The sequence below is a fragment of the Schistocerca serialis genome, chromosome 4, assembly GCF_023864345.2.
Source record: "Schistocerca serialis cubense isolate TAMUIC-IGC-003099 chromosome 4, iqSchSeri2.2, whole genome shotgun sequence".
NCBI lineage: Eukaryota > Metazoa > Arthropoda > Insecta > Orthoptera > Acrididae > Schistocerca > Schistocerca serialis.
The window spans coordinates 151,101,554-151,121,341 of NC_064641.1; positions in this window are offsets into that span (position 1 = coordinate 151,101,554).

The following is a 19,788-nucleotide window of genomic DNA, read 5'->3' on the forward strand; positions in this document are numbered from 1 at the left end:
AAAGTACGGAGGGACAGGAAGTTTTGGATAAAAATCGGGATTGGTCTCTGGAGATCCCACTCATACAATGTGGCAAGGATATGTCACCAATTCATGTCATATGATTTACGTAAGTCAAAAAAGACGGCAATCAGGTGTTGCCCTCTGGAAAAGGCTCCGTGTGGATGGCAGACTCGATGGACACAAGACTATCAGTGGCAGAGTGACCCTGGCGGAAGTCGCCCTGACATGGAGTCAACAAGCTACGTACCTCCAGGACCCAACCCAGCTGTCGATATACCATACGTTCCAGCAGCTTACAAAGAAAGTTGGTGAGGCTGATGGGCCGATAGCTATCCACATCAAGCGGGTTTTTACCGGGTTTGAGCACTGGAATGATGGTGCTCTCCCGCCATTGCGATGGAAAGACGCCATCGCACCAGATCCGGTTGCAAATGACGAGAAGAAGTTGTTTGCAGTAAGATGAGAGATGTTTAATCATCTGGCTGTGGATGCGATCAGGCCCAGAAGCTGGGTCGGAGCAATGTGCAAGGGCACTGAGGAGCTCCCACTTTGTAAATAGGGCCTTATAGGATTCACTGCAGCGTGTAGTGAATGAGAGGGCATTCCCTTCCAGCCGCCGTCTGAGTGTGCGAAAGGCTGGTGGGTAATTCTCCGACACAGAGGCTTGAGCAAAGTGCTCTGCAAAGAGCTCGGCAATCGTGTTTGCGTCGGTACGTAACACGCCATTTATGGTTACACCGGAGACAGCTTTTGGGGCCTGGTACCCGAAAAGACGTTTGATCTTTGCGCAGACTTGTGAAGGTGACGTGTGGCACCCAATGGTGGAGACGTATCTCTCCTAACACTTCTTCTACCATTGTTTGATAAGGTAGCAAACACAGGCACGGAGCCACTTAAAGGTTATGAGGTGCTCCAGCGAAGGGTGCTGCTTATGCCACTGTAGAGCTCGCCGACGCTCCGTAATTGCTTCAGCGACTTCTGGCGACCACCAAGGGTCTGCCTACGCCTCGGGCACCCTAAACAGCGAGGGATCGCGTTTTCTGCCGCAGAAACAATTGTGCTAGTCACCTGCTCAACCATCACATCGATGTTACCAGGTGGGGGAGATTCAGTGGTGACAGCAGAGGTGGAAGTTCCCCAGTCCGCCTTGTTCAAAGCCCATCTGGACACGTGTCCATGTGCCTGACGCTGGGGCGGTGACAGGAAGATGGGGAAGTGGACACTACCACACAGGTCGTCATGTGCTCTCCAGTGGATAGATGGGAGAAGTCCTGGGTTGCAAATTGATAGATCAGTGGCCGAGTAACTACATGAGCTACACTGAAATGTGTGGCGGCCCCAGTATTTAAGAGGCAGAGGTCGAATTGCGACAGTAAAATTTCGGCATCTCTACCTCGGCCAGTAAGCATGGTACCACCCCACAAGGGGTTATGGGCATTAAAATCTCCCAGAAGTAGGAACGGTTTAGGGAGCTGATCAATCAGTGCAGCTAACACATTCAGGGGTACTGCACCATCTGGAGGAAGACATACATTGCAGACTGTTATTTCCTGTGTCGTCCTTATTTGACAGCCACAGCTTCAAGAGGGGTTTGAAGGGGCACATGTTCACTACAGACTGAGTTTAGGACATAAACGAAAATTCCATCTGACACTCTATTATAGTCGCTACAGTTCCTGTAATATCCCTTATAGCCGCAGAGGGCAGGCGTCCGCATTGCTGGGAACCAGGTTTCCTGGAGGGCAATGCAGATAGTAGGTGTAAAACTTAACAGTTGCCATAGCTCAGCCAGGTGGTGGAAAAAACCACCACAGTTCCACTGGAGGATGACATCGTGAGACTGGGAAGGCATGGAATATTCAATGAGTCAGTTTACGCCTCAGAGTCACATGCTGCCACCGATTTATTGCCTGAGCAGTCTCTATCCATTGTGTCTGAGGGTCTGGCGAGATCTAGGTCCTCAGCGGACGCCGAAATCTCCACCCCATCCTCAGCTGCAACGCTTGTAGGTAGCGGTCGTGTGGGTGCCACTGCAGTTTCCTTGGTCTTAGCGAATTTCGTTTTGGATTTCTCTCTATGCTCCTTGGGTTTCCCTGGCTGGGAAAACTTCACTGGCTCAGTCTCTGTGACTGAGGATGAGCGTGAAACCCTATGACCAGCTTCCTTTGGACTCATCAGTCACTGGAGGGTGTCTTCTTTCCCACTAGAAGCAACCTTGGGAAAGGAGTGACACAAGGGACCCCTTCCTAGCGAGAGAAGCCAAAGGAGACTTACGCTTCTCTGGCTAAGAAGTGGGGACGGACGTTCCCAATGGCTGGCAGGGTGTTACTCCCGAAGTAGGTGGTGCAGGAGCAATAGGGATGGAAATACCTCCCACCATCAAGGAGGTGGGTGTAGTCTTCTGGGTCTGAAAGGTGAGCCAGGTTGACGGAGCCGATGGTGCCAGAACTGTTGTAGCGGCGGCGTAAGACTATGTCATATGCACAAGATACAGGCGTTCAAATTTTCTCTTTGCCTCAGTGTAGGTCAGTCTGTCCAGGGTCTTGTACTCCATGATTTTCCTTTCTTTCTGGAGAATCCTGCAGTCAGGTGAACAAAGTGAATGGTGCTCTCCGCAGTTGGGAGGCGGGGCACATGGAGTATTGGAATGTGATGGGCGTCTGCAGTCTCGGCATGTGATGCTGGAAGTACAGCGGCAAGACATATGGCCAAACTTCCAGCACTTAAGACACCACATCGGGAGAAGGGTATAAGGCTTTACATCACACCGGTAGACCATCACCTTGATCTTCTCGGGCAACGTATCACCCTCAAAGGCCAAGATGAAGGCACCGGTGGCAACCTAATTATCCTTCGGACCCCGGTGGACACACCAGTCGAAATGTACACCTCGCCACTCTAAATTGGCGCGCAGCTCATCGTCGAACTCCAAAAGAAGGACTCTGTGAAATATGATACCCTGGACCATATTTAAGCTCTTATGGGGCTTGATGGTTACACAAACATTGCCCAGCTTGTCACAAGCAAGTAGCTCCCATGACTGGGCAGAGGATTCTGTTCTTATCAAGACTGACTCACATCTCATTTTGGACAAGCCCTCCACCTCACCGAACTTGTCCTCTAAATGCGCAACAAAAAACTGAGACTTCATTCTCGTGGAAGATTCCCCATCAGCTCTAACATACAAGGTACCAGGTCGAATAAGATCCGCTGGCATACTTAGCCTGACGTTCCTCCCATGGTGTGGCCAGGAGGGGAACGGTTTGGGGTCATCCTTTTGTCCATTGTATTGATCTTGAGATTGCTTAGAGACTGCTGGTGTTTCACCACCAACAAGAGATGATGGACTACGCTTCATCGCGTGTCATCTGTTCTGATGCCACCCACTCTGACCAGGGGACCTCCCCAAGGGCGCCACCCACTCGCAGCAAGGGCCACCTGGACCCCCAGGGGAGGATTCATGAAGGTATGATACAACCATCGAGTAACCCCCAATTATCTCTACTGCACTTAGTAGCAAAAAAGAATGACACATGGCGCCCTTGTCGTGATTACTATGCGTAAGGCTAGAACTGTCCCCAATCCTTACCTCGCACCATTACTTCGGGACTATAATTAGGCATTATATGACGTAACTGTATTCAGTGTTCCAGACTGTGGAAAGGCATAGATGCAGATTCTGGTGACAGAAGCAGAGATATGAAAGAGAGCCATTAGAACTCCTTTTGGCTCTTATTATAGCTGTTTCATGACATTTGGCCTACGAAACGTGATAAAAATGTGGCAAAGGCTCATCAACTCCGTGCTGCAAGGGCTAATCTTTTGCTTTGCTTATCTTGATGACATTCTGGTCTTTTCCACCTCTCCAGAGCAACATCATCAGCATCGTACCGAAGCGTTCAGAAGACTGGATGGTACAGTGTCATTCTAAACCCCGCCAAGTGTGTCTTCAACCAGGCTCAAGTTGATTTTTTGGGCTATGTGGTCACGTTATCGGGTTCGTTACGATTGTCAGACATAGTTATAGTCATCCTGAAGATGAACTGGCCAAAGATATTTAAGGAATTGTACTGTTTTCTCTGTGTCGTTAATTCATACCACCAACATGTACCACTCGTAGCTGATTTGCAAATGCCTTTAACAGTGGCACTCACTGGCCCAAAGACCAAGCGAAACTCACTAGTTTCGTGGACAGATGAAACGATTTCGACTTTTGAAGCACCCAAGCAGAATATAGCATACGCGGTATTGCTCTCACACCCAGAACTGAACACAACGTTAGCACTGGTAGTGGATGTGAGTCAAGTGGCAATCACCGCCACATTGCAACAACTTTGTGACAGAGCATGGCAGCTGCTAGCATTCTTCTTGCACAAACTGTCTCCATTTCAACAGAAATGGAGTGCCTATGGAAGAGACCTTTTAGCAATCTATGAACCCATTAAATATTTTCGATTTCAACTGAAGATCAGAGAATTTACTGTTTTTATCAACTGAAACCCACTCGCATATGCCTTCTGACAAAATAACAGGAATTGTTCACCTCAGCAGCACAACCAGTTCATCTACATTTCTCAGTTCAGCACAGACATACCACAGTTCCGAAATAGACAATATAGTGGCCAACTGCCTCTCCTGCTTTGGCTTCATCACTCATTTGATGGAGTCCACAGAATTCCCAGTAGCACAACAATCAGACCACGAGCTGCACGACGTGTTTGAAGTCTCTTAATCATTGTTCAAACTTCAGAGAGTAGAGTTTCCCAGCACTGACTCTACGTTGTACTGCAATGTGTCCAGCGGCAAAGCTCACCCTTACCCACTGAGGGAATTAAGGACGTGTACTTTCTATAATATCTATAACCTGTGCCATCTGGGAATTTGTATCACAACATGACTAATATCCATTCGTTTTGTTTTATCCAAGAGTCCAGAAAGACTGCCGAGACTGGGCACAGACACATATTAAATGCCAATTCAGCAAAGTCAACAGACTTGTGCATACACAAATGGGCAGCTTTCGAAATACAACCTCTAGATTTGAACATGTTCATATTGGTGTAGTGAGCCCTTTAGCTTCTCAAATAACCATTGTTATTTATTAAAAAAGATACACAGTTTCACCTGCTGGTTGACAGCTGCACCAGTAGATCACATCTTGGCAGAGACTTTAGTTTCTAACACTTTTCCTACTTGGGTGTCATGTTTTGGCTGCCCTTTGCATGGAACTTGGACGCCAGTCAGAGTCACGCCTGTTTGCACAGCTGACTAAACTTTTCGGCACTATGCATCATAGAACGACGAGCTATCAACCCACCAGCAGTGGCACCAGTCACTGAAAGCAACACTGATGTGCCATGATGCAAGTTGGAACACAGTCCTGCCAATGGTTTTGCTCGGTCTGAGAAACGCTTACAAGCCAGATTTGGATGCTTCAGTTGCCAGAGTTGTGTATGGCAAACCGTTATGCCTACCAGGGGAGTTAGTGGATCTGTGATGTTTGCAGCTACCCAACTTCATGTATGGTGGTTTTATTTTTCAATTGAAAGAACACATCTCCTGCTTCCAGCTATGGAAAGTGTCCACACATGACACTGGTCTTACATATGTACACCAAGACATTCACAAGCGCACAAACATAATCCTATGCTCTGATGGCGTCAAACCTCCATTACAACCACCTTACTCAGGACCACATGAAGTGGTATGATGAGGAGACCACACACTTGACATTATCGTTAATGGCAAAACCACTACTGTCACACTGAACGAGGTGAAACCTGCATACTTCTTTCAAGAAGAAATTCCGACAAGAAGAACATAGCACAACCCCGACCCAGTTCCAATTGCTTCATAACCACTGGCTCCGCCATCTGTCGATGCAAAGAAACCCTCAGGCTGCATAACACAATCCAGTCAACGAGTCCATTTCCCTAACATGTTTTTGGATGCAGCTCTGCTTTCCTGGTGGGTGTGGATGTAGCAGACAGAAGTGATATTACAGTGCAGTACAAGCTGTGTGGTTTTGGTACATAATATTGTGTGACACCGCTTCTTTGCAGCCGCCAGAGGCGCTGTATTCTATGACGCTTGCGTGCTTACTCTTAGAATAGTTTTTCATACCATTGTTTGTCAGTTACAGAGTTAATTTACTTTTGACTACTCAATAGTCTAATTGTCAGATTGGTTCTACTTTCATGTAAAACACCTTGATGTAGCATACGTCGTGAACTAACTCCCTGGGCAACTGAATAAAGTGTTTATCGATTCTGTTGTGAACTGCCTCTTTCGCTACATTGGCAGCTAATAGTACATTTGTTTGGACGGCCACAGACCCACAGCCTCTCTGAGTTTAGCAAATGGACATGTTTGACTGTATGGCCATCTTCCACAGCAGCTCTTAAAAATCAGTTATTTTCGGTTTTTGCAAATTGTGGGTAGCTTAAGACAGGAAAACCTTTTACCCTTGGAGATAAAAAAAGGATGGATATAGCTCTATAGGCTTACGCTGCACTACGTTTCTAAGTCAGAGTGGGCAGAGCATGTCGTCATCTTAAATAGCCCAAAACGACGAAGTTGGTTTGAAAAGTTCTCGGAATCACCACAAGAGGTCAGCGTTAGCGCAACGAGTTGTTCACATGATATTCATTGGACTGTTGCCTGTAAACACGTACCACATCAGTGCTTTTGGAAGAGAGCTGTGGCAATGATGTGGCTCTGTTGTTGTTCTTTCGTAGTGATCTATGAAGATGGAAAAAAATCGACATTCGAGCAGTGATTAAGTACTTTCTAAAGAAAGATATGAAAGCAAAGGACATTCATGCTAATTTCCAGAATACACTGGGGGACTCTGCTCCTTCATATTCAACTGTTATCAAGTGGACAAATGAATTTAAATTTGGTTGGGAGAGCTTAGATGATGTTCCGCATAGTAGTCGGCCAATATGTGTCACTACTCCAGAAATAAATGCGAAAGTGCATATAATGGTCATAGAGGACCACCGATTGAAAGTGCGTGAAAATGCTCAAGCTTTGCCAGATGTCATCTGAAAGGGTATATCTCATTTAATCTGAAGTATTAGAAATGAAAAAGTGATGTGCAAGATGGGTGCCACGACTCTTAACGCTGGGTCAAAAACATGTGCATCACCATGGCAAAGTTACACAAACTAAGATATGAATTGTTGCCACACTCGCCTTATTCACCTGACATGGCTCCATCAGACTTCCATCTATTCCCAAAACTGAAAGTTTTTTCTTGCTGGACGAAGATTCACTTCAAATGAAGAACTGATAGCCACAGTTGACAACTATTTTGCTGGCCTGGAGGAAACTCATTTCCAAGATGGGATCAAGGCACTGGAACATCGTTGGACAAAGTGCATTAATCTACAAGGAGACTAGTGGAACGTTTTGGTATGATTTGGCTCTTCTTGGAGTTCTTGATTTCGCCAAAAACCTCGCCAATTAGCCAAAACTTACTAAATCATTCTAATAGATTTCCAAATAGTTCAGGTGTAACTCACCCAATTTCTTTCAAAAGAATATACTTTTTACAAAGGTGCATGTAAGAACAACGCATTTTAAGGTTTTTTTAAATGTGCACATAAAAAATGATAGGTGCACATAAGAAAATAAAGTTAATAATTTTTTTAATAAAAGGTGAACGTAAGAAAATAAATAAAATGATTTGGTTAAAGAAAATTATTGAGTAGCAGCCACAAGATTTTGAAAAGGAACAGTTTTTAAAAATATAGTTATTGTCAAAAAGTGCAAAACCTTTGGCTCCACTGCAAGGAAACCTGGGGGGGGGGGTTAGTTTTTCTTGATGGAACTCTCTTTAATTCAATTTTTCACCCTCTGTGTTTCTTGCTGAACGTCACTGTTGTTCAGTGACTGACTGCTTCTCGTCGCCCATCCATTATCTTCTTCTGGCAGCGTCTTGTCATCTACCACTGGAATGGATGGAGGAGCTGCTGATGGCCGATTTTGGCATCTTCTTCTTCATGGGCTGCAGCAGTGGACGATGATAGCAAATTACAATAGTACCGGCCAGCTGAACCAATTCTATAGCAATTCAGGTTTTGCCCCTGCCGTGCAAAGCAAGAGCGCTGGCAATCTAGTCGGTATTCAAGTTTCAAAGAACATTCTAAGAGCTCTACTTTTATGAACAAATTTTCGTGGAAATAGGTAATATTTTTCACTTTACTATTTTGTAAATAGAGAATCCATGTGAAAAACACAAATGTGAGTATAATAGTAAAAATTAACTTTAAAAAAGAACTATTTGCGTTTTAAACCGAACATGTTCCCCTGTTAATTGTAATGGAACTTACACGAATGCCGTCTATCATACACTCTCGAAACTTTTGGAACCCCAATTTTAGTAGCTTAGAAGTGAGTTGTTGTACTAGGCTAATAGAATGTCTAAGGAGGTTGCGCGTTTCTGCCACAGCGAAAGTTGGCTGAGTGCCACGATGAGCGAGTGTGACATTCACACTGAAGAGTAAGAGCTAGTCACTATGCGAGAAGGTGCGGCCATCAGATAACAAGTCGCAGGTCGCACGCCGCCAGCCATTGCAGTTTCTTGTCGTGGCCAGTCTGACTCAGTTTTAGCTTGAAGCAGGACCTTACATAACATTGAGTTTGCTACAGCGACAGTATAGATTTTTTGCTAATTGCTCAGTCAAATATTAACCGATTTTAACATGACGCACTCAAAGACTGCCTCGGCTGAGCTATTCAAAATTTTCACTTTTTACTTTCTCTGTCCTTTTTAAAATGTTTCAAAAATGTATATAAGCATGAAGTTAACACTTCTATATTTTTAAAAAAAATTTCATTCATTAATGAAGATGTAAAAATTAATAATTAAAAATTTTCAGTAAGTAAGATTCTTCAAGATCAGAAAGAATGAAGCAGTACTGGGCGAAAAGAAAGGCACAGAACACACAGAAGTGATTGATTCAACGTACCCCAAAGTTGGGTGAAACGTAGAAGAAGAAGAAGAAGATTCTTCTTTCCATAATAACTACATATGCTAAAGTGTCTGCAGGAATTTTATCATTAAAAGTTGCACACACTTTCATAGTCGTTTTCTGTGATGTTACAACATTCTTTCTTCAAGTCTTAATGACATAAATTGGATAATTCGTTATGAAATTATATGGAGTAATATCCAGATCTCCTTTTAGTTGTGTAACTCGTTTAAAATCGAGAAATGCATCACATGTGTTGAGAAAACTAATTTCACGATTAATATTCCACATCTCTTGTGGGAAAATTTCGTTTTTCCCAATTTTCAAGTATATACTCTGTAGGTTAACATGATCGAATAATGAAGAGTCGACTAACAGATTATATCTACGATTTGTCTGAAATGTAACAAATACGAAACATAGCATATCAAATTCTACTGAGTTACAGTAACTCATGACACCTAGTTCAAAATTATTCTTACCACTCAATCCAGCAGCTTCTACAGTTTGAAGCTCATAAAAAGATATAGGTGCTTTAGGACTTTTCAGAATATCTTCTCATTATTCTAATTCGAAATCTAGCTCATATTTAAAATTAGTACACGAATTTCCATGGATTCTACAACAATTTTTCCTTCTTTTGGAAGAGTGTCTTTCATTTAAATTCCAGTTTCTTTATAATCAGACCATCAAAGAATAGAATCTCTAGCACTTGATGACCATGTAAAACTTACTGTTTAAACTCCTTCCCACATAATTTCCTTATAATCTTTAAAAAATCAATCAAGCATTCCAAATGGATGCTGCTGTTTATTTTTCCGCCACGCGGGATTAGCTGAGCAGTCTAAGGCGTTGAAGTCACGGAGTGTGTGGCTGGTCCCAGTGGAGGTTCGAGTCCTCCCTTGGGCATTGGTGTATGTGTTTGTCCTTAGGATAATTTAGATCAAGTAGTGTGTAAGCTTAGGGACTGATGACCTTAGCAGTTAAGTACCATAAGATTTCATACACTTTGAACATTTTTTATTTTTCCATTATTAAGAATACGTCCTTCCATACCTAGTTTATCAGCAAGAGATGATGTCAAATGCAGTAAAACTGATGAGGAAATAAAAGGATGCCCTATTTCAGACATAACATTATTTCCCTTCTTTATGGTTATAAAATCAAAAAGCTTTGCCACATAATTATCGATTAATATTTTATTGGATTTTCCATCATAAATTGGAAAATCTGAGCCATCAATTCCAATAATACCGAAATTCATTTATAATTGAACATGATTAGGATGAAGACATCCATCACTAATATTTATGTTGATTTCAGTATCCTTGTTGGGAATATTTATATTATTTTTAGTCATCTCATTCACAGGAAATGAGTAAAACTAATAACTCCCGATTTTGTTCATGTTGCAGACAAAACATGCTTTGGCTCTCGCTGATTTATTAAGGAAAAAGTTTATTAAGACATTTCTAAAATAACTTATATAAGCATCATTGAAGTCAATCTGATTATCATTTTCATCAGTTACAGCTATTTATAAATTTTGAGTAGGATCAAAAATTGGGATATTTACAGGATAATGTGGTTCATGAATTATTGGTCCATCAAATTCAGCATTAGATTTGAATGATGCAGTAATATTAGTTTCTCGATGAAAATGATCAGTATGGTTTACAAACAACCCATGAGTCAAATTAAAATTTATATTTATTAATTCAAATGGAATAATTTTATGTACATAATTAGCAATGGTCTTTTCATTAGCCTCAATAATTTGGTTACTAAAACCAAGCACACCTCCATTACTGTTTTTTATATCGATATACAATTTAACATCACTCTCAATAGCAACTTTGTTTAAAATTTCATCTGCTTTAATGTGAATACAAAGCTATTTCGAATGAATGACCTATTCCAAGTTCTTCAAACTATACTGACCAGTTGGAATTTCTATTGTTTCTCTGTGACAATATAGTTTATTATTTTCTGATGTAATATTTGGAGTTAAAACAGTTGAATAGAAACCAACTAGTGCAACATACTATAGCTGTCTCAAATAGGTACAGTCAATCTTTTTTTGAGAATGGATGACTTACCACACAATTGAAATAGGAAAGTCATTTATATTAATAAAAATTTACTTCAATGAATCACAGATTGGGAACCACAAATAAAAATTCCAGAGAAGAAACCAAAAAATAAACATGGCAAATACTTGCCTAACTCTATTTGATGTGCAGGAATAAGTGGTTGTGGAAAAGCTATATTAATGATTAACAATTATATTCTAGCTCCAGGATGGAACTTGAAATAAAATTAATCATTTTTATGTCTATTGTAAAAGTTTAGATCTACACAAATTTCAAGACTTTATAAAGAGGTGTGAAAAAACTGAAGATAATCATAAAGAGAAGATTGCTACTTTTATTGAAAATAATGATGAAATTATTCCATTAGATGAATGCCAAGAAAATTCTGTAGTGGTATTTGATGACTTCATTCTTGAAAATCAAGATATAGTTACAGAATATTTTACTAGAGGAAGACATAAAGGCATAGACTGTTTTTATTTAGCTCAAACGTACTCAAAAATACCGAAACAATTACGAAGAGATAATCTCAATTTTTTAAATATTTTTCGACAAGATGATAGAAATTTTAAGTTTGATGATCTTAAAGAAATGCTTAGTAAATGTTAGAATGACGAGTTTGGATTTTTTACAATAGGTATGACTACAAAACCAAATGAAGGTAAGTTCAGAAATAAAATACAACATTTCATAACAACTTAAATGTTAAACATAAATCTAACCATTACACTTAAACGTAAATATTAAACATAAATGTAAACATTAAACATAAATGTTCAACAAAAACATACAATGATCAACATAAAATATTCACTTGTAAATTATAGATTGCAGTGATCAGTCATCCTTTTTAAATTTTATTGCAAATATAGATTTCTGCTAGAAGCTAACCCTTCTCAATGACCTATTATTTTTGCTTAATGCATGTAACTCCCTGTTGGTCAGGCATTATCCACAGTTCTTTGAATTGAGTATTCAATGAACTATGGGTGAAGCCTGATCAACAGGCAATAACATGCACTGAGCAAAAATAATAGTGCATTATGAATTTAATGATATTTGGAGTTTAATAAGTAGACTTTTTGGAAATAAGGCTAATAAGGAGAGCAATGGAAAAATAAAAATGGAGAATAAGAAGAAATCAAAAGTGTAACTGATCCAAAAGTAGAAAGTTTAACCAAACAGTTTCATAAAGAACTTTGCACCATAGTTAAAGTAGCTAAAGGATATACTGATTTAAAGGTAGAAGATTGGTAGATATAAAAGATCTGGTAAATGGTTATAATGCAGTCACCAAACAATACTTAGGAAAAAGAGTATGTTGCAAAACCTGACTATACAAGTACTCTAACAGAGTTCAATAATTACGTCACTGCTGCACAGCTTAATGAAAAAATTAATCAGATTCATCAAGATAACTGTAACACTATAAAAAATTTCTCTACAAAAAGGAAGTAGAAAAATCTCTTACAGATTATTTTTCAAAGGCAGATTTAATACCATATCTGAGTCAAATAAGTGATCTTCAGAAAAAATGTGTGACAAACATAAACTGAAATTTGATTTCAGTACTGGTACAGAAATATTGAAATACACATTTGGGTATGATGTAAAAATCAAGAGAATTATTTTATTTGGAGTCAATGTAAGTCATGACCTGTCACCTACTGATATTAAAATAGACATAAAAAGATTCTATGTTGATAAATTGCAAATTTTATATGCAACACAATTCAATAACCAATCACTTGAAATGAAAAAGAAAGATAAAATATTTATAACTCTCAATGAATCTGTTAAAACTGTACGTCTTTCAGGTGAGTTAATCATGTTTAGTGAATCACTTTTGGAATATAATGATGATGACAGAATGGAACTATAATAAATTACATTATTAAGTTTTTAATCTAGATAAATGGAATATCATAATCACATCTATTGTTTGAAGTGTAAAAATTAATAGAGACTCATAATCCTCCCAGTTTCACCACTAAAAATGGACAACTCAGGATTGAAGGTCTTTGCACAATATGTAAAACTAAAAATAGTAAGTTTGTTAAAAAAATTGTAGGTGAAGCGAGTAGTATATCGCTACTTCCTAATATTCATGAAGAAACCATTAATGACTTACATAAACCAATATGAAATTTTTTTTAAGAAGAAACGTAATTTCTCTCAGTATTGATTTGTGGCAAGCTGATCTAGTAGAGATGGATTCAAGTAATTTGAAAGCAATTTCAAAAATAAATAAAGGATATTAATACTTTTTGACTGTTATTGATGTCTTTTCTAAATTTGCTTGGGCTACCCCAACTGAAGATATAACTGGTAAGAGTGTTGTTGAAGCTTTTGAAAAAAATATTCAAGTCGAGACAACCAAAAAAAATTTACAGACAGATAATGGTAAAGAATTCTATAATAAATATTTTCAAGAACTGGTGAAGAAATACAACATTTACAGATTTAAAAGAATCTATTGTTGAAAGATTTAACAGGTCACTAAAAGAAAGGATGTGGAAGAAATTTAGTCTTGAAGGAATGGGTTGACTTAGTTTCAAAATTAGTTGATGAATGCAATAACACGTAACATTCAACTGTAAAAATGAAGCCAATAGAGGTAACTATAAAAATGAAGTCAATAGAGGTTAATGAAAAGAACTATAAGATAGGCGTTATTGTGCCTAATATAAACCCAAATGTAAGAAAGAAGATAAAGTGAGAATTATCAAACTTTAAAGACTTTTTGAAAAAAATACACTGCTAACTGGGCTACAGAAATTTTTAAAATTGAATCTGTTATTCATTCTAATCTAATCACATGTAAATTGAAAGATATTGAAGGGAATTTTTATGAGCAAGAGCTACAGAAAACAAAATATTCAGATGTATACCTAGCTGAAAAAGTTGTGAGCAAGAAGGGAGATAAATTGTATGTTAAATGGTTGGGATTTGATAATTTACACAACAGTTGGGTAAGTAAAGACAATGTCTTACATTAATTCTGTCTCAGACTGGCAACTACGCCAAGATTCTTTATATTGTTAATCAATTCTTACTGTGTATAGTTTATCTGTTTAGCAAGAGTAATAGAAGACAGATTTCAGACTACCTAACAGATCAAAACGAAAATTTCTGTTCCGACACTGACAATGTTGAGTGTTTATGGAAAAAGTTCAAGGCAATCGTAAAATGCGTTTTAGATAATTACGTGCCGAGTAAAACTGTGAGGGACGGGAAAAACCCACCGTGGTTCAACAACAAAGTTAGGAAACTACTGCAAAAGCAAAGAGTGTTGCACTCCAAGTGTAAACGCAGCCAAAACCCCTCAGACAAACAGAAGCTAAATGATGTCAAAGTTAACGTAAGGAGAGCTATGCGTGAAGCGTTCAGTGTATTCGAAAGTAAAATTCTATGTACCTACTTGACAGAAAATCCTAGGAAGTTCTGGTGTTACGTTAAATCAGTGAGTGGCTCGAAACAGCACATCCAGACACTCCGGGATGATGATGGCATTGAAACAGAGGATGACACGCGTAAAGCTGAAATACTAAACACCTTTTTCCAAAGCTGTTTCACGGAGGAAGACCGCACTGCAGTTGCTTCTCTAAATGCTCGCACAAACGAAAAAATGGCTGACATCGAAATAAGTGTCCAAGGAATAGAAAAGCAACTGGAATCACTCAACAGAGGAAAGTCCATTGGACCTGACGGGATACCAATTCGATTCTACACAGAGTACGCGAAAGTACTTGCCCCCCTCCTAACAGCCGTGTACCACAAGTCTCTAGAGGAACGGAAGGTTCCAAATGATTGGAAAAGAGCACAGGTAGTCCCAGTCTTCAAGAAGGGTCGTCGAGCAGATGCACAAAACTATAGACCTATATCTCTGACGTCGATCTGTTGTAGAATTTTAGAACATGTTTCCTGCTCGCGTATCATGTCGTTTTTGGAAACCCAGAATCTACTCTGTAGGAATCAACATGGATTCTGGAAACAGCGATTGTGTGAGACCCAACTCGCTTTATTTGTTCATGAGACCCAGAAAATATTAGATACAGGCTCCCAGGTAGATGCTATTTTCCTTGACTTCCGGAAGGCGTTCAATACAGTTCAGCACTGTCGCCTGGTAAACAAAGTAAGAGGCTATGGAATATCAGTCCAGCTGTGTGGCTGGATTGAAGAGTTTTTAGCAAACAGAACACAGCATGTTGTTATAAATGGGGAGACGTCTACAAACGTTAAAGTAACCTCTGGCGTGCCTCAGGGGACCATTGCTGTTCACAATATATATACATGACCTAGTAGATAGTGTCGGAAGTTCCATGCAGCTTTTCGTGCATGATGCTGTAGTATACAGAGAAGTTGCAGCATTAGAAAATTGTAGCGAAATGCAGGAAGATCTGCAGCGGATAGGCACTTGGTGCAGGGAGTGGCATCTGACCCTTAACATAGACAAATGTAATGTATTGCGAATACATAGAAAGAAGGATCCTTTATTGTATGATTATATGATAGCAGAACAAACACTGGTAGCAGTTACTTCTGTAAAATATCTGGGAGTATGCGTGGGGAAAGATTTGAAGTGGAATGATCATATAAAATTAATTGTTGGTAAGGCGGGTGCCAGGTTGAGATTCATTGGGAGAGTCCTTAGAAAATGTAGTCTATCAACAAAGGAGGTGGCTTACAAAACACTCGTTCGACCTATACTTCAGTATTGCTCATCAGTGTGGGATCCATACCAGATTGCGTTTCGTCACAGGGTTAGTTGGTAACTGTGATTGCGTTACAGAGATGTTTAGCAAACTCAAGTGGCAGACTCTGCAAGAGAAGCGCTCTGCATCGCGATGTAGCTTGCTCTCTAGGTTTCGAGAGGGTGCGTTTCTGGATGAGGTATCTAATATATTGCTTCCTCCTACTTATACCTCCCGAGGAGATCACGAATGTAAAATTAGAGAGATTCGAGCGCGTACGGAGGCTTCCAGACAGTCGTTCTTCCCATGAACCATACGCGACTGGAACAGAAAAGGGAGGTAATGACCATGGCGCATAAAGTGCCCTCCGCCACACACCGTTGGGTGAGTTGCGGAGTATAAATGTAGATGTAGATGTAGAGATAGTTGAGATGACAGACAATCCTCAAATTTTATTTCATTCGTTGATACAGATTTATGGAGTTCGGGTTGTTCTCAAGCCTTAACAATTCTTCACAGTTTGGATGCGTATCTATAATTCTATATAACTGCCTTTGTTAATTTCTTCTTTGCATTCTAATAACATAGTAATCATATTCACAATCAACATCAAACAACTTTAAAAGAACAGACATATGTCTCAAATTAATATCTTCAGTTGGTGGGACTACATAGTGTCGTATTTCTCTAATTTGTTGTCTTAAGTTTTGAATGTCTTCTCTTCTTTTCCTCAGAAAGCACACAGCCATTTCTTTATCTATTTGTAAATCTTCAATTTGCTCCTGTAAATCTTCAGTTGATGAATCTGGTTTATACTGACCGTATTTTCTGTTGGAAGGAAGAACTTCATCAGAACCCAATCTTGAAATTTTTCAGTTTCTTTCATTTTGGACTTCATAATTAGATAATAGAGACCTGGTTCATTGATAAAAACGGTATCTGGCTACTTGTTTGAAGGGATGAATGAGTTGTTCACCCCTAGTTTTCCACAAATTTTACGATGGTTTTCTCTAACATGATCATGAACTGCTTTTTGTGGATTAATAAATTCCAGCAACATCTTTGGCTTTGAACCATGGATGATTCTCTTTATTAATTATCACAAACACCTGTTTATTTTAATTAACAATAGTATTGTTATTCCGATAAATTCAAAGAGGTTCATTGTAGATGATTCAATTAGATGTACTTGCAAGAGCTGCCATGTATTACAATTAATTTTTATTAGAATTGCAAAAATAAAAATAGCTGAAAGTGAAGTAAAGTGATTTGTAATCAAAGAAATAATTGTTGATAACTTTAGTCAAATTTTATTTACTTCTTTAAAATCAATTGAGTAGAGACTTGATACAGTCAAAAACTGCTTTACGCATCTCTTGACAACGAACTTGATGATTCACACAATAGTTGGGGGCATAAAGACAATGTTCTGTACATGGTATATCATTTTCGTTAGAAATTTTATGTAATTTCTTATGCTGTGTGTTAATTTTTGAGGTGGTAAACATTTAGTGCCTGGAAATATATACAGAAAAGCAAAAATATCATTGGTAATTAACACATTTTTCTCTTCAAACAATGGAACCTATTATCTCTAAACCATTAAGCTGAACTTCATTCATAATTCCTTTCTTGAATAAATTCAAAAATATTATGCTTAGGTGCTTCCAAACTAGCGACAACTGAAGATGTGCTTGCGATCGCTGCCCTGGTTCATTAATAAAAAGAGCTGATTTTTCGTTATCTGTCAAGGTGACCAGATTGGTCACCCTTAAATTTTCAGGGTTCTCAAATTGACCACCTTTTCAGAAGTGAATTCTTTCATCCCTGGAAAATTATGGACGGTGCTACGAACTATGTGGTTTTCTAAAGCCAATGGATCATCATGTTTAATTTCTGTAAATGGAATTTCACTTTCTCTGAAGAATTTAACATATTTTTTTTTGTTTAACATTTTCAGGGGTGAAATAATTGATGCTGGAGTATCATAAAAATAATAAAAGTAATCAACAACAGTACCAGGTTTATTTTTTGATTTCATTTCTGGAGGTGGCGAATGACTGACACCTTATTTTCGTTGATAAATATAGTTCTTTTTTCATTATACGTTAGACCCCCCATGGGAGGTGGCCCCCAAAATATCTACATATTTTGTCTTATCTTCAGCATCTACATTACGTCTAATTGCTTTATCAGGGACTTTATAATCTAAAATTTTTACATTGTCTTGTTTCAAACCATGGATTGTTCTTTTCATCCCTAGTGATTAATGCTTGCTTATTATTGTATGCAAACTTGTTGTTGAGTAGATATACATGATCTAAGATTTATGCTCTGGAATTTCTACAATATCCTTAGCTTTAAACTACAGATTATTTTATTAAATCTTCATCAACATGCTTTTGAACTGCATAATCTATTTTCATTTTTTACAAATCTAATAAAAAGTATTTCTAATAAATGGCGAGCCTCAGCAATGTGGAAGTCTGTGAAATGAGAGTTAGAGCAAAAGAGAATAGTGAAATTGCTTGGAAATAGTTATCAAAACATAATGAATTATCTGAAGAATTTATTAGAGAATTTCAAGGTAAAGTAAATTGGAAAAGTATATCATGTAGGCAAAAACTGACTGAAGATCTTATGAAAGAATTGCCAAATGAATTAGACTGGGAAGGTATATCACCTAATCAAGAATTAAGAATTTCAAAATAAAGTAGTCTGGAGAAGTATAGCATATAGACAAGAATGGACTGAAGATTTTATGAGAGAATTTCATGATAAATTACATTTGGATGAAGTATCATCTAACCAAGTACTGTCTGAAGAATTTATTAGAGAATTTCAAGATAAAGTAAATTGGGGAGGTATATCATATGCACAAGAATTGACTGATGATGATATCAAATAACTTGAAGATAAACGTATTTGGGAATTAATTTTACAATATCAAGTAATATCAGATTCACTCTTACAAAAGTTATTTAATCCTTATGAACTATTTGAACAACATGACAATATTGAATGTTCTATATGTTTTAGCAATGAAAATCTTAAATTTGTAAAAACAAAGTGTAATCATATTCCTTTATAAAGAATGTATTGATCCATGCTTTAAGGAAAGAGATAATTGTCCATTGTGTAGATGTGCTATTAAAATAAATATTGGGCAGAGCAATACAACTTAAATTGATTATGATTTAGTATCTGCTTACGATGCTTATGGTGATGATGATGATGTATTTTGAGTGTATATAAATGAAAATACTTCTACTACTGTTGTTTGTAATATCATCATCTGCTTGAAAGGATGAAGCTACAAATTATTGTATGATATTGGTTACTTAAATATTCATTATGATACATAACTTACTCAAGTGAGTGAAGACGTATTCTGAGAATCATTAATGTTATTTCAACTAACACACAATCTTGAAATAACTGGCGAGTTAAGTGAGATACTTTAAATTTTATGAATCGCCCTAGATCTGGTGTAAAAGATACTTTTGGTAGTTATAGAACTAGTATGTATAAATGGAATAAAACGAATATAAAATGGTTCCATAAAGAAGCAACTAAGAAAGTATTAGAAATAACAGATAAAGCATTTAATTTATGGCAAAAATATACCAATATTAAATTTCACCTCATTAACAATAATCCCAATATTGTAATTTCAAATAAAAGACGATTATATAAAAATGAAATATATAGTTATCGTTGCCCAAAGGATCTAGGTGTAATACGAAATGTGTTAGGTCATGCATTTTTTCCAAATAAGAATAATTATCCAATAGAAATACATATGGATGAAGATGAGTTATGGTACTCAGAAACTGACAAAATACATCTGACAAATTTATTAGAAGTTTTAGTTCATGAAATTGGTTACTCATTAGGTATATATCATTCAGATGTTAATGAATCAATTGTGTATCTTTACTATAATGGTTCACATTTAGAATTTATATGTTGGAATAGTGTTAACAATAAATTTCGTGTGAAACGGTGGCAAAGTGCATT